This window comes from Patagioenas fasciata, chromosome 5 (genome assembly GCF_037038585.1).
Source record: "Patagioenas fasciata isolate bPatFas1 chromosome 5, bPatFas1.hap1, whole genome shotgun sequence".
Classification (NCBI taxonomy): Eukaryota; Metazoa; Chordata; class Aves; order Columbiformes; family Columbidae; genus Patagioenas; species Patagioenas fasciata.
This window is the reverse complement of record NC_092524.1, coordinates 40,819,587-40,830,401: the sequence shown is the minus strand read 5'-3', so window position 1 is coordinate 40,830,401 and position 10,815 is coordinate 40,819,587. Positions and strand designations below refer to the sequence as shown.

Genomic DNA, 10,815 nt, shown 5'->3' with positions numbered 1-10,815 from the left:
TTTATAATTTCCTCTAAGACAGCCAACCTTTTTTTTTCTCCCACTGACTGATCTTGAATGAGCATGGCTATTGGGCAGCAAAAGAACTGCTCTGGTAAGTCACTGAGTAGGTCTTTGTCCAGGTCATTGGTAGCCTGGACACCTCCTGAGGACCTGGAAACAGATCAGCCTCCCAATGGTAGTGTTGGTTCAAGTAAACAGGTACCATGATTTTTCCTAGCTTTCTGTCAAGTGAAGTTTTAACAATGTTTCTTGAAAAAAAAAAAAAAAAAAGCAGGATTACATGATACTTGTGTGAATGTAATCCTTTCCCACCAGCCAGCAGCGTGGCCCAGGATGCTGACTGTGCCCTAGAGCCTAGTGCCCTGCCTCACCTTGTCTGCATCTTTGGTGCTTTAACGGAACTGGTTTTAGCTGTACGGCTCTATGAAGAGCTATATTCTCCGAAGTGAGGCTGGGCCTGGGGCACCCTCTATAGCAGAAGGGCAATAATGGGAAGGAGTTACACTGGACACTGCCAACCTCTGCCTTGTCCTGACTCAGTCATGTTTGCTCTGCATATAAGTGTGTAGTACCCAAAACCAGGTTCGCTGGCAGGATCCCACATCTTCTGAACTCACAAACTATAAAGAAGTCTGAGGTGACAGAATCAGCAAAGACTGCACCTTGAAGATACATCATGTCATGCATCAAAAAATGTTCCAGTCCACATTAAAAGTGGCTTTACTGTGTTACCCTTATCCCCAAGCAACTCCCCAGCATTCAAGATGTGATTCTTCTCCTTGTTCCAGCCCTGTAAGTCCTTGCTGATCCAATTGCAAAATCATAGTCACAAGGTGATTAACCATTGCTGGTATATAAACCTAATGTTATTTACTTGTTCTGGGGCTTTAAAATATATTTTTTTTTCCTTACCTAAACAGGTATTACCATTGGTAATTTAGTATGAAAATTAAGATACACATTGATAAAAATTACAAGCAGCTCTTGTAATTCAGAAATCACTTGATTGTAGTAAGTAACTCCTTTTCTCTAATATAGAATAAATATATGCAAAGTTGTCTTCCTTAGAAAGATGTTGGCTGAGAATAAGCAATCTTGAATAATAAGAACATCTTTCTATCAAAGAGAAAGGAAACTTCTGACAACACAGACTGATGTTTTTCATCTGTATGTGTTTTTATAGCTTAGTGTATGTTGGCTTAGAGAACTAAAAAGCTTGTGTTTACTTAGAACAGAAAAGCAAAATAGATTCATAAAATTACAACATAGCTAAAAATAAATTAAAAAAACAAACCAAAACAAAAAAACGGGAAATGGATTAGGTTTGCTCAGAAACGGAGGAAAACCCTCCAGGAACTTTGGAATTGCAGTCTTAGCATTTGAAGCGTCACAAAGAAGGTTCGCAGGACAGCCTGGAGTGAGAAGTCCCCAGCTCTCAAGTTCAGCTCTGAAGTACAGGTTGCGAGGGGCTGGTACTTGCCACGCGCTGGCTCCCGCGGCACGCGGGGCCGCGCCCACCCGCGCGGGGCGAGACTGCAGCTTCTGCAACGGCCACGAGATGGCGCTGTGACCCCTCGTACCGCGCCCGCCAACCGGGTCCCGGCCCCGGCCCCCGCCTCCGGACAGGGCTCGTTGCTCTCCTCCCGCCGGCACTGCCAAAACTCAGGCACCGAGGAGCCGAAACAAGATAAAATAATATAGTTTCCTTCGGCTGGATGAATAATATTTTGCCACCGTTTAGCTGAGGTACAGTATGGACCGTGCCAACAGGTACTGGGTGCCGGTGGCGGGAGGAGGGTGCAGGGAAACACACCGGCCGGTTCTGGCTCTGTGACCCGCCGGTGTCCGTCCCCGGGGGTGCTGAGCGCCGCCACCGGCGGGCGCCGCTGGGCAGGAACGCCAAGGGCACTGCCTGAACCCCGCGGGAGGAGCGGGCGGTAAGGCCGCCAGCAGGGTCTGTGGGTGCGTACCCTCCCGCACCCCAGGCAGCAAAGCACTCATCCAGAATTCGGTGGGCTTCGCCTCTGCTTTGTGCTCCCTTTTGGGACAACTGCAAAACCTGGAACCATTCAGTCTCCCAGGTCTAACCTTAACCATGCTAAAATCTAAGTGTCAACACTCACGTCAGAGCATGTCTGTGCACGTGAGTGTGGCAGTGAGTGGACTAAAGTCTTGTCAGCCTCCTTGTCAGGCCTAGTGATTCACCCGGGTACAACAGCAAATTTGTAATTTGCCTTTGAGTAAGTGCTTTGCCATATCGCCATCTATGAACACATGGAAACAAGTCCTCAGTGAAAACGGCTGGGTAAACGTCAATAGGGATGAAGGCACTGAATGCAGTTCCTAAAGTAGCATTCCTGTATTGGGAAATTTAAGCTTCAGGCATAATTTCCTCACCTCGTGCTCTTGCACTGATACTGCCTTTTGTCTGCGTTGTCTGTTGCAGCACATAGGTACTGTTCAGGATAGAAGCTGGCTGCTAATGAATATATCTGCAAAATATTTACACAATGTCTGGCACACTTACTACTTTACATTTAAAATATTCAGTAATAGGGATAACTAAGACCAATGGGCAAAACTAAATTAAAATAATTAGTTTTATGCATTTTTTTGATGGTGGCTATTGACTGTGTTCTTTGAATGTTAAACTTGTGGAACAGGAATTTAATAATCTCACTTGGCACTTTCAGCTCTGTTTTAAATGGAGTGTGTCTACAAGCAAGCTGTTTACCCATGCTCTGGCAATGGGGTGAGTGCTTATGTAATGTTTTAGTACCTCAATTCAGAGTGAAAAATGTCTCATTGAGGGCTTAATATACTGATGTAAATGAAAGTCCTATCAAGGATGAATGTAGGGAAAAGCTATTCTTACTATGAAAATCCCTTTTGTGCCCTCCGATTTCCAGATCTTGGATTTTTTAGAAGATGTGACTTTCCAAAATGAGATTAAGGTGAGCTGCTTGGAAAATAAACCCACTACTTTTTATTGTATGAGCTTTTTCAGTGGATTAAGTGAAATATGGCTGAGACATTTTGTTCTTTTCTGGTTAAGCAGGCTATATGAATTTTGAGAAATAATACTTGAAAAAAATGCATTTCACTCCATGTATTATCTCTGATGTTGTTTTTCTCAGGAGTTCTAGAGTTATTTGAATGATGAATTATCAACCCAGCTAGTTCATTTCCTTTAGAGACAAATCATTTATTCTGAATAAACATTCTTGTCCTGGATGTATATGTGTATGTCAACTCCTACATATCCACACATGTAGATTTTACAATCTAATTAGTAGAAGAGGCTAAAGAACCTATGCAAACGTGTGAGTGGGAGGCATCAATTATTAGATGAAGCGGCTGAGTCCAAAGTACAAATAATTGTGTAGAAACATCCATTTTTATATGAGTTGGATGACACACTGAGCCTGTCTGGTGAAAAACATTTTGAAGTAATTTATTTTCTCTCTTTAAATGATAAATGTTTATTTCAATGTGCTGCTTATAGTGGGAGGTTTGTTCAACCCTGGGTCCACCACTGATGAGGAGAGATTTGTTGTTGAGATGACAGCAGAGTAGAGGAGACTTGGTAGGGCTGGATTTGTTTCAGAGATTTACAAAATTCCAAGATTTCAATGTACTTTTTTCAATGAGTACATGTGTGTGATAGAAAGTGAATGGAAGTAGTGGAAGATTTTTGGGGAAAGACCTTAATAAGAACCATGCCACCACAGGAAAAGGCGTTTTTGTTTCCTTATTATATTAAAATCTGTAATTGCTGGAACAAGATTTCCTGAATTCAACAATCACAAATTCCAAAGACTTGAGGTGAGTCTAGATCTGTGTCCTGACTTGTGAGACAGAGACAAAATGATTCCTTGAATTTTCCCTGAGCCATCGAGAGGAGTAAAGTTGTCAGGTGGTAATGTGCAGGGTGGGCAAGAAGCCTGCTCTCTGCTGCCTCAGAGCTGGAGTTATCAGCAATAATCAGATCTACATCAGGCTTGTGAAGAAGCTGTACCTGTCTGCTAAACTGAAATTAGAATGTTTATATGAAAAGGCAGCTTTTTGTTCAGATCCCATAGGTGTTCAGTCTCAGCCATCACTGATCAAATTCGCATTCTCTTTTCATTCCTGTTAAGCATCTTCCAGATGCCCTGGGGCAATGTCAGAGAACTGGGCACCTAATTTGGGGTGTGTGCACAAGCATAGTCATCCCTCTTGCCTTCAGCCCTGCAGCAGGAGCAGGAGCTGCAGCTGGAGGCCCAATCCCAGCATCTTTTGATGCGGTAGGATCAGAGTCAGTCCCCAGCTGCCTTCACCACAAGCAGTGTTCAGCCTTCTTTGCAACAGCAGGTAATGAACTGTCTTCCTGCCCATCCTGCTCAGATTGCTTCCCTGTGTGCCGTCTGGCTTGCTCTTGTGCCTCTGCCACAAGAGGCCAGGCTACCTCTGCAAGGGGAGAGAACGGAGTGGAGTCAGGCCACCCACTGGGACCCTCAAGTGAAACCTGTGCTGTCGCTGCTGCCCTTTAAGCAAAAGGTATAAGGTTGCACCTGCTGTTGGGAAGGGTCTTCCCTCTGTTGGACAAAGAAACAGGTGAACTGAAAGCATTTCATTTCATGCACCTGTACCACTGTAGGAACCTGCTTGTTGTGTGTTGGCACTGGAAGTCTCAAGCAAAACCAGAAGAAGTTTAATCATAGAGCTAGTCACCTATTGAGAGACTTAATCTGCTCTTAATATGACTTCAGTCCTCACTGGTGAAGATCAAACCTTTGTGTTACAACTGAAATTCAATTTATTTGTAATCATCAGGTGCTTGATTTTAGCATAATCATGTACAAAATTTGCTTTCATGCACAAACACTCTTCTCTGTGAGTTTATGTTTCTGAAATGTGAACCTGAGCAGGGAACAAAATAAACCTTTACAGTCTTCAGAGTTATTTTTATCTGATTGTCATAGAACAAAGTACCTTGTCATCTCCCACTACGTAGCTCTTCCATATAACTGTTGCTTTGCATCATTTACTCTGTTATACTTCATTGATTATCTTACTTCAAAATAGTTATTTATCCAACCTAACAGTTGTTCCAAGAAGAAAAGGTAAATATTATGGGCTAAACTCTAAAGCCCTCAGAATTGTAAGCCTAAACTCAAACATTTGTGACATTGATGGACCCTGGAACAAAACAGAACCAGAATCTGGATCAAGCAAGAGGAATAAAGTTGGAGTAGAGGAAGAGTTTTTATCCTTGCTAAGCTGTCACCTAAAACATACAGATTTGGAGGAAATTTAATGAACTGAATCTCCTGCCATGGCTGGAATAGTTTTGGCACACATATTTGAAGCACTATTTAGCTACAAGGGAGCTAACCAATGGTTTGAGATTATGCACATCTGTCAGCTAAATCAAAGTTGTAAAGGCTAAACCCAGCATTTGGAGGCAACATATTGATCCATGAGTATTATGGAAGATGGTATCTAGACACTGATAAGCAGTTTTCTTAGATAAAAATGCTTTAAAACTGTATATAATTGTTCTCATTTTAGTAATAGCTTTCGGAAAGTTACTGTTATGAAGATGGAAGAAATGTTTTATGCCAGTGACCTTAAAATTGTAGTCCAGGGATTTAGTCGTGTTTTCCAGTCATTTATGCCGTAGAAGTAATGAGTATCTCTTTTGAGATAAAATACGTTTTATATAGGAAAAAGAAACTTTCACCGTGAGAAAAGAAAGTAATTGATTTGCAAAAACTGTAGCATGATATTCTTTTGTAAATACAATGCAGGTCATAATCCTCACTTTTACCGCATTGTTACTCTGTGTATTTTCTGGCTTCAAACATATTAGCAGGATGAATAAGACAGGAGAAGCAAGAACTATCTATGTGTGTGTATGTGCCATTTAGCCAGTACGTGCATATTCTTTTTTAAGTACATGCTTTTGACTTAAAACTTGTGAAATCCTACAGAGAAATTATAAGCCTACAAATAATTTAAAACTATTGCAATTCTGGTTAATACATTCCCAAACAATTTTTTTCTGGTGCAGATGTTAACATCATAACTTCAGATCTCCTTCCCATCCGTTTCTGGCTGTTTCTGGGTATGGGAAGAGGTGAGGATTAGCTAAGACAAAACTGGCTGTTCACAACATCTTGTTTAAACTTTGTTGTCATTGATGATAAAACATAAAAGTGACTTTGGAATAAACTGAAGATTTTAATGGGAAAATGCCTGTTTCTGTCAAGGTTTTTTTTTCCCCCCCTTTTTTATTTTGTTTGTTAAGTCAGCTGTACATGCAATCATATAATTGATGTTTCCAGTGCTATTTATTTCTTTTGGTTTTGTGTTTATACAGTTTAAGGATAAGAGAATGTTATACATGCAAGACAGGAGTCATTACCTGGAAAATTTGTAAAAAGCAACAGCATTTAAAAGCACAGAACACCTATATTTGCACAGTTCTTAGATATTGTTGTGTCAATTCAGCATTTCTGTACAGATCTTTATTTTTTTATGACATCTTCAATGGATTTTGAATGCACAGGAAGCACATTTATATCATTCTCTACTCTGCTACTTAAAGGACCTTTGTGTTTCAGTCCATTTACACGGTATTCCTTGCCTTGATCACTGATCTTAGTTTAGGAAAGAACACAAGAAAATCAGATGTATCCTATGCTCCCCAAATTAGTTGGAGTTAAGCAGAGGTTTGCTACTTCTGTTTTTTGAATAAAGACCATTTACAGTGGAAATGGTACAAACACACAGGGAAACCAGAACAGGTTACAAATGAAATAAATCATAAGGTCAGATGTTGGAACTGATGTCAAAGCTCACATGTTGTGATAAATTCTAATTCAGCTAATCCCTCTTGCCCAAGGTATTTGCTCTTAATTTGTCAAATCGTATCAACCCTTCAAGTGACTTTGCAGCACCCTTCCATGCCATCTTGCCTAATAAATTAATTGGTGGCTGTTAACTTTAATGTATGTTATAAGGCAAACCTTTACTCTATGTTGCCATTGATCTTGTATTGAAAGGAAAATAGTTCTGGAGGGCTTTTCATCTCAGAACATCAAGAATATCAACCAATGCCTTTCCAAATACATTTGCAGTAGTGTGAAAACATCCAAAAGTCAAGTTCGTCTTAACAACTAATTGATACGGGAGGATTTGAAAGTTAAAGCAATTTTGGCAGGCTCACTTTCAATTTTTGTGTAAATTCAGTAGCCTAAACCTCTGACCATTCAACTCTGCTTTTGACTAGTCCCTTAGCATCTGACAGAGTTGCAGGACTGTATATTCAATGCATCTAATTCAGGATGATTAAGCCTTTATTTTTCAAGGTTTTTGTGAATTCTCTTTGCATAAAAATATCAAACTCCAAAAGGCTCTCTGTGATCAGTATTCCCAGAAAGACTGAAAAGTCATAGGAGTATAACAGTGATTTTCCACATTGGCTAACCATTTAAATGTTTTTTTTGGTGTTCTCCCTAGATATTTCTCCCTTTACCATTTCAAATGTGTTTTTTGGTTTTGATTCACTTAGTGGCCTAAGTTTACTGTCCTTGCCAGTTTCCTCATCTGGCACTTGAGTTCTTCAGTCTGGTGAGTTGCTGTGCAATTCCTTTCCCAGTCTGTTCTGGCAATAGGAATGTGACCAGCTGCGATTTACTCTTACAGGGCAGTTGTTTCTTCAGCTGTCAGATGGTCTGTGTGCTCATGTGAGAGACATTGCAGGTGGGATTTGGTGGGGCAATGAGTGGGTGATGTGGAATCCCTAACTGTCCTGGAGGCAAAGACCCTGTTATCTGAGTAGCAGCTTATGCTTCCAAATCTGTGGGATATGTATTGATAGGATTTCTCTGTTTGCACCCTGGGAATTCTGATGACTTGTTTTAGGCTTTAGAACTAGAGTAATCCAGATGTGGACATATCAGCCTCTCACATTTTCACTAATATACAATCCACTTTTACTGGTTCTGTGCTACATTTGCCAGCTGTCTGGCTTTGATTTAGGCAGTCCAAATTTCAAGGCATTTTCATGCATGTGGCTTAAGGAGCAGCAGGGCTCTTTTAAAGGCAAGACACTCAAGCTCTGTACATCAAAGCAGCTCCTGGGCTTTTTTGGACCACAATAATGAGATCCATAAGATACCTCTCACTGCAGACATGAAAGAAAGGTGGCTGCCCCTGCAGCATGCTGAGGGTGAGAGCACTGTGTGAGTCCTGATGCTCTGCAAGAAAGGATGCTACAAACAAACTATATAGCTATATACTGAAAAAATAGTGCTATTAACATTATGGAATCATAAGTCTTAGAATGCTTTGTTCTGAAAACTAAACTTAGGGCTCCTTTATGATGTAGAACTCCGAAATCTGCAGCATGTTTTCCTGGTAACAAATTCTCTGTACCTTCTTCATTTTGTTGTTTACTAGATATGCTCATTTGCAATAGCCTGCAAATGTACTTCAATTATAATTTGGCAGGGCAACAACATTTACTTATGTGGCTAATATCTATACTGAGCTGGTAATATTTTGACAAATGGTTGGTTTTTGCATCAAATTACTGTTTGTTGGAATCAGATCTTAATGTCCAGTTTTGATGGATTCCCCAACATAAGGAATTGTTCGAAAAATCTTTAAGTCAAAATACCTGCCATTTTTTAACTGAGGAAATTTTAGTTTTTTTTTTTTTTTTATTTCAAAACTAATTTTTCTAAATTTTAGATTTAATAAAAGTTTAAAAGAAAAAAAAAACTAAAATGCAACAATTTTACCTAGAGAATACTTCTTATGTGGATAGATAATCTGCTCATGCAAACACTGAGGTTTTTATTGTCATTCTATTCATGACAGTCACACTTCTTTAGAATCCCTCAAATGTTCAGAGCTCTAATCTCTGGTACTTATCTCTACAAACACTATTTCACTGTAATGTACAGAGACTGATATGTCAGCCCTCCTGCTTGTAACAGACAAGGTTCACTGACAAACATGTCTGAAATGGTGATCCTGTTATGCTTCCCTCTGCCACAGTAGAAAAGTAGTATGAAAGTTTTCCTGAAAAAATATTTCACATGGATAGGATATGGGAGTAAGAGTTATTCAAATAATACACAGCTTCAGCTCTTGGTTACTTCAGTGCAACTGCTAGTTGAGTGTTAATTAGCAAAGTTTGCTCTGGTAACTTGTAAGTAATTAATCTGTGCTGATGGAAAAACTGCACCAGGAAGAAATCTGGAACACCTTGTATCTGGCAGAAGTAGCAGTACTCAGTCACTACCAACATCAACCAGTTTCAAACTGATTATCTCAAGTGACAAGAGTTCTGAGCTCACTACTAATCTTATGGGGCATCTTGCCTGCTTTTTGAAGGTTTCAAAGTGAAGAACAGTTTGGCCTAAGAGCAGTGCCCTTTCATTACCTCTGTTTGATTGATTAGCTACCTTTAAAACTGTCAGCTAAAGCAATGGCCTTGAGCACCTTGCAGAACTCTTGGGCTTGCTCAGGACTCAGTCCTCTTAAGTTTACTTTTTGTGAGTGGCACTGGCTGTTCCCAACAGTCCTCTGACCTTGTTTAGCAAGAGTTTTCTCTGTGTCCTCTGGAAAGTTTCTAGTTTTACACAAGTGGTGTTTGCCACATTATCAGTTGCCTGATGCACTCACCCCCCACCCCCAGCCAAACCAGCAGCAGAATCCAAAGGAGATAAAGGCCTGAGCTGCAGCCGGGCCAGGAACTCCTTTTACGAAACTCAAAAGGAAGCAGAGCAGCACACTGAATACAGATAAGTTATGGGTGCAAGGAGTCTTGTGCATACTTTTCCCACTGTATGCAATTTGACTATGAGCCAACCACTTTATTCTATAAATATGACAGCCTGGGTGAGCCTGCTTTGAGCTCCCTCTGCTAAACAAGCTGGCTGTATGGCAATGATCTTTTACTTCTCACAGATCAGTAGATGAGCCCAATTTAAGATTGATATTCATAATGTAGCTTAGGTAAATGTGTACTAAGTAGAATGAATCACTGAAAATTATAAGATTGTGTGATTTTTAATATCCTGTCTATTTCATGTTACCTAGTAAGATGAATTTGCTGAAATCTTAAGCTGTATGCTGTAAAGTTCTGATCATATTTACCAAACTTGCATCTACTTAATGTAAACAAAACGACTACAGTGAACATCTGTGAAATAAGGCCTGGTTTGCACTTTGCTGGGAAGAACAGGATTGACTGGGGAGAAAATGACTTCTAAGCTAACATGAAGACATTACGGACATCTGCAAGATAAGGCCTGTTCTGCACTTTGCTGTGAAGAAATAGGACCCTTTCAAGGCTATGAACTATAGATAATATCTACAGTTAAACAAAATGAAGGCTCATCTGAGATCAGTGAAAAAGATCCAATGAGAAGCAAGAAGACCCCAGACTCAAATATTGCTTTCAGGCTGAATCAAGGTGTGAGGGGCAGGTAAACAGTCTGTAAGGGTATAAAAACCCAGGGATTTCTGTCCTTGGCTGGGACCACTCTGAAGGCACCCAGCATGAGCCAACCTTGCTACTGTACTACTCCATTAAATTATTTATTTCTACAAACTCTGATGCCTGAGAGTTTGTTTAGAGAGACCTAGGATCCTGACTTTGGAGTGACCTGACACCAGGCCCCTGGAGGGGAGGTAAGGAGGTTGAGATGCAGAATAATGACACTTTGAAATCCTAGCCAAGCGATATACATTGCTGGGTGAACATATATAACCCTTTGACATAAATACATATAATCCTTCACGTGTTTTCCT

At 40.3% G+C, this 10,815-nt stretch overlaps 1 long non-coding RNA gene across 1 annotated transcript; it reads left to right on the top strand.

Moving 5' to 3' along the window:
- Positions 1–419: 419 nt before the first annotated feature.
- LOC136101759 (uncharacterized) lies at positions 420–10,615 on the top strand. The gene is made up of 2 exons (XR_011739376.1): positions 420–1,749; positions 2,697–10,615. It is a non-coding gene; the product is annotated as an uncharacterized lncRNA (long non-coding RNA).
- Positions 10,616–10,815: the final 200 nt, after the last annotated feature.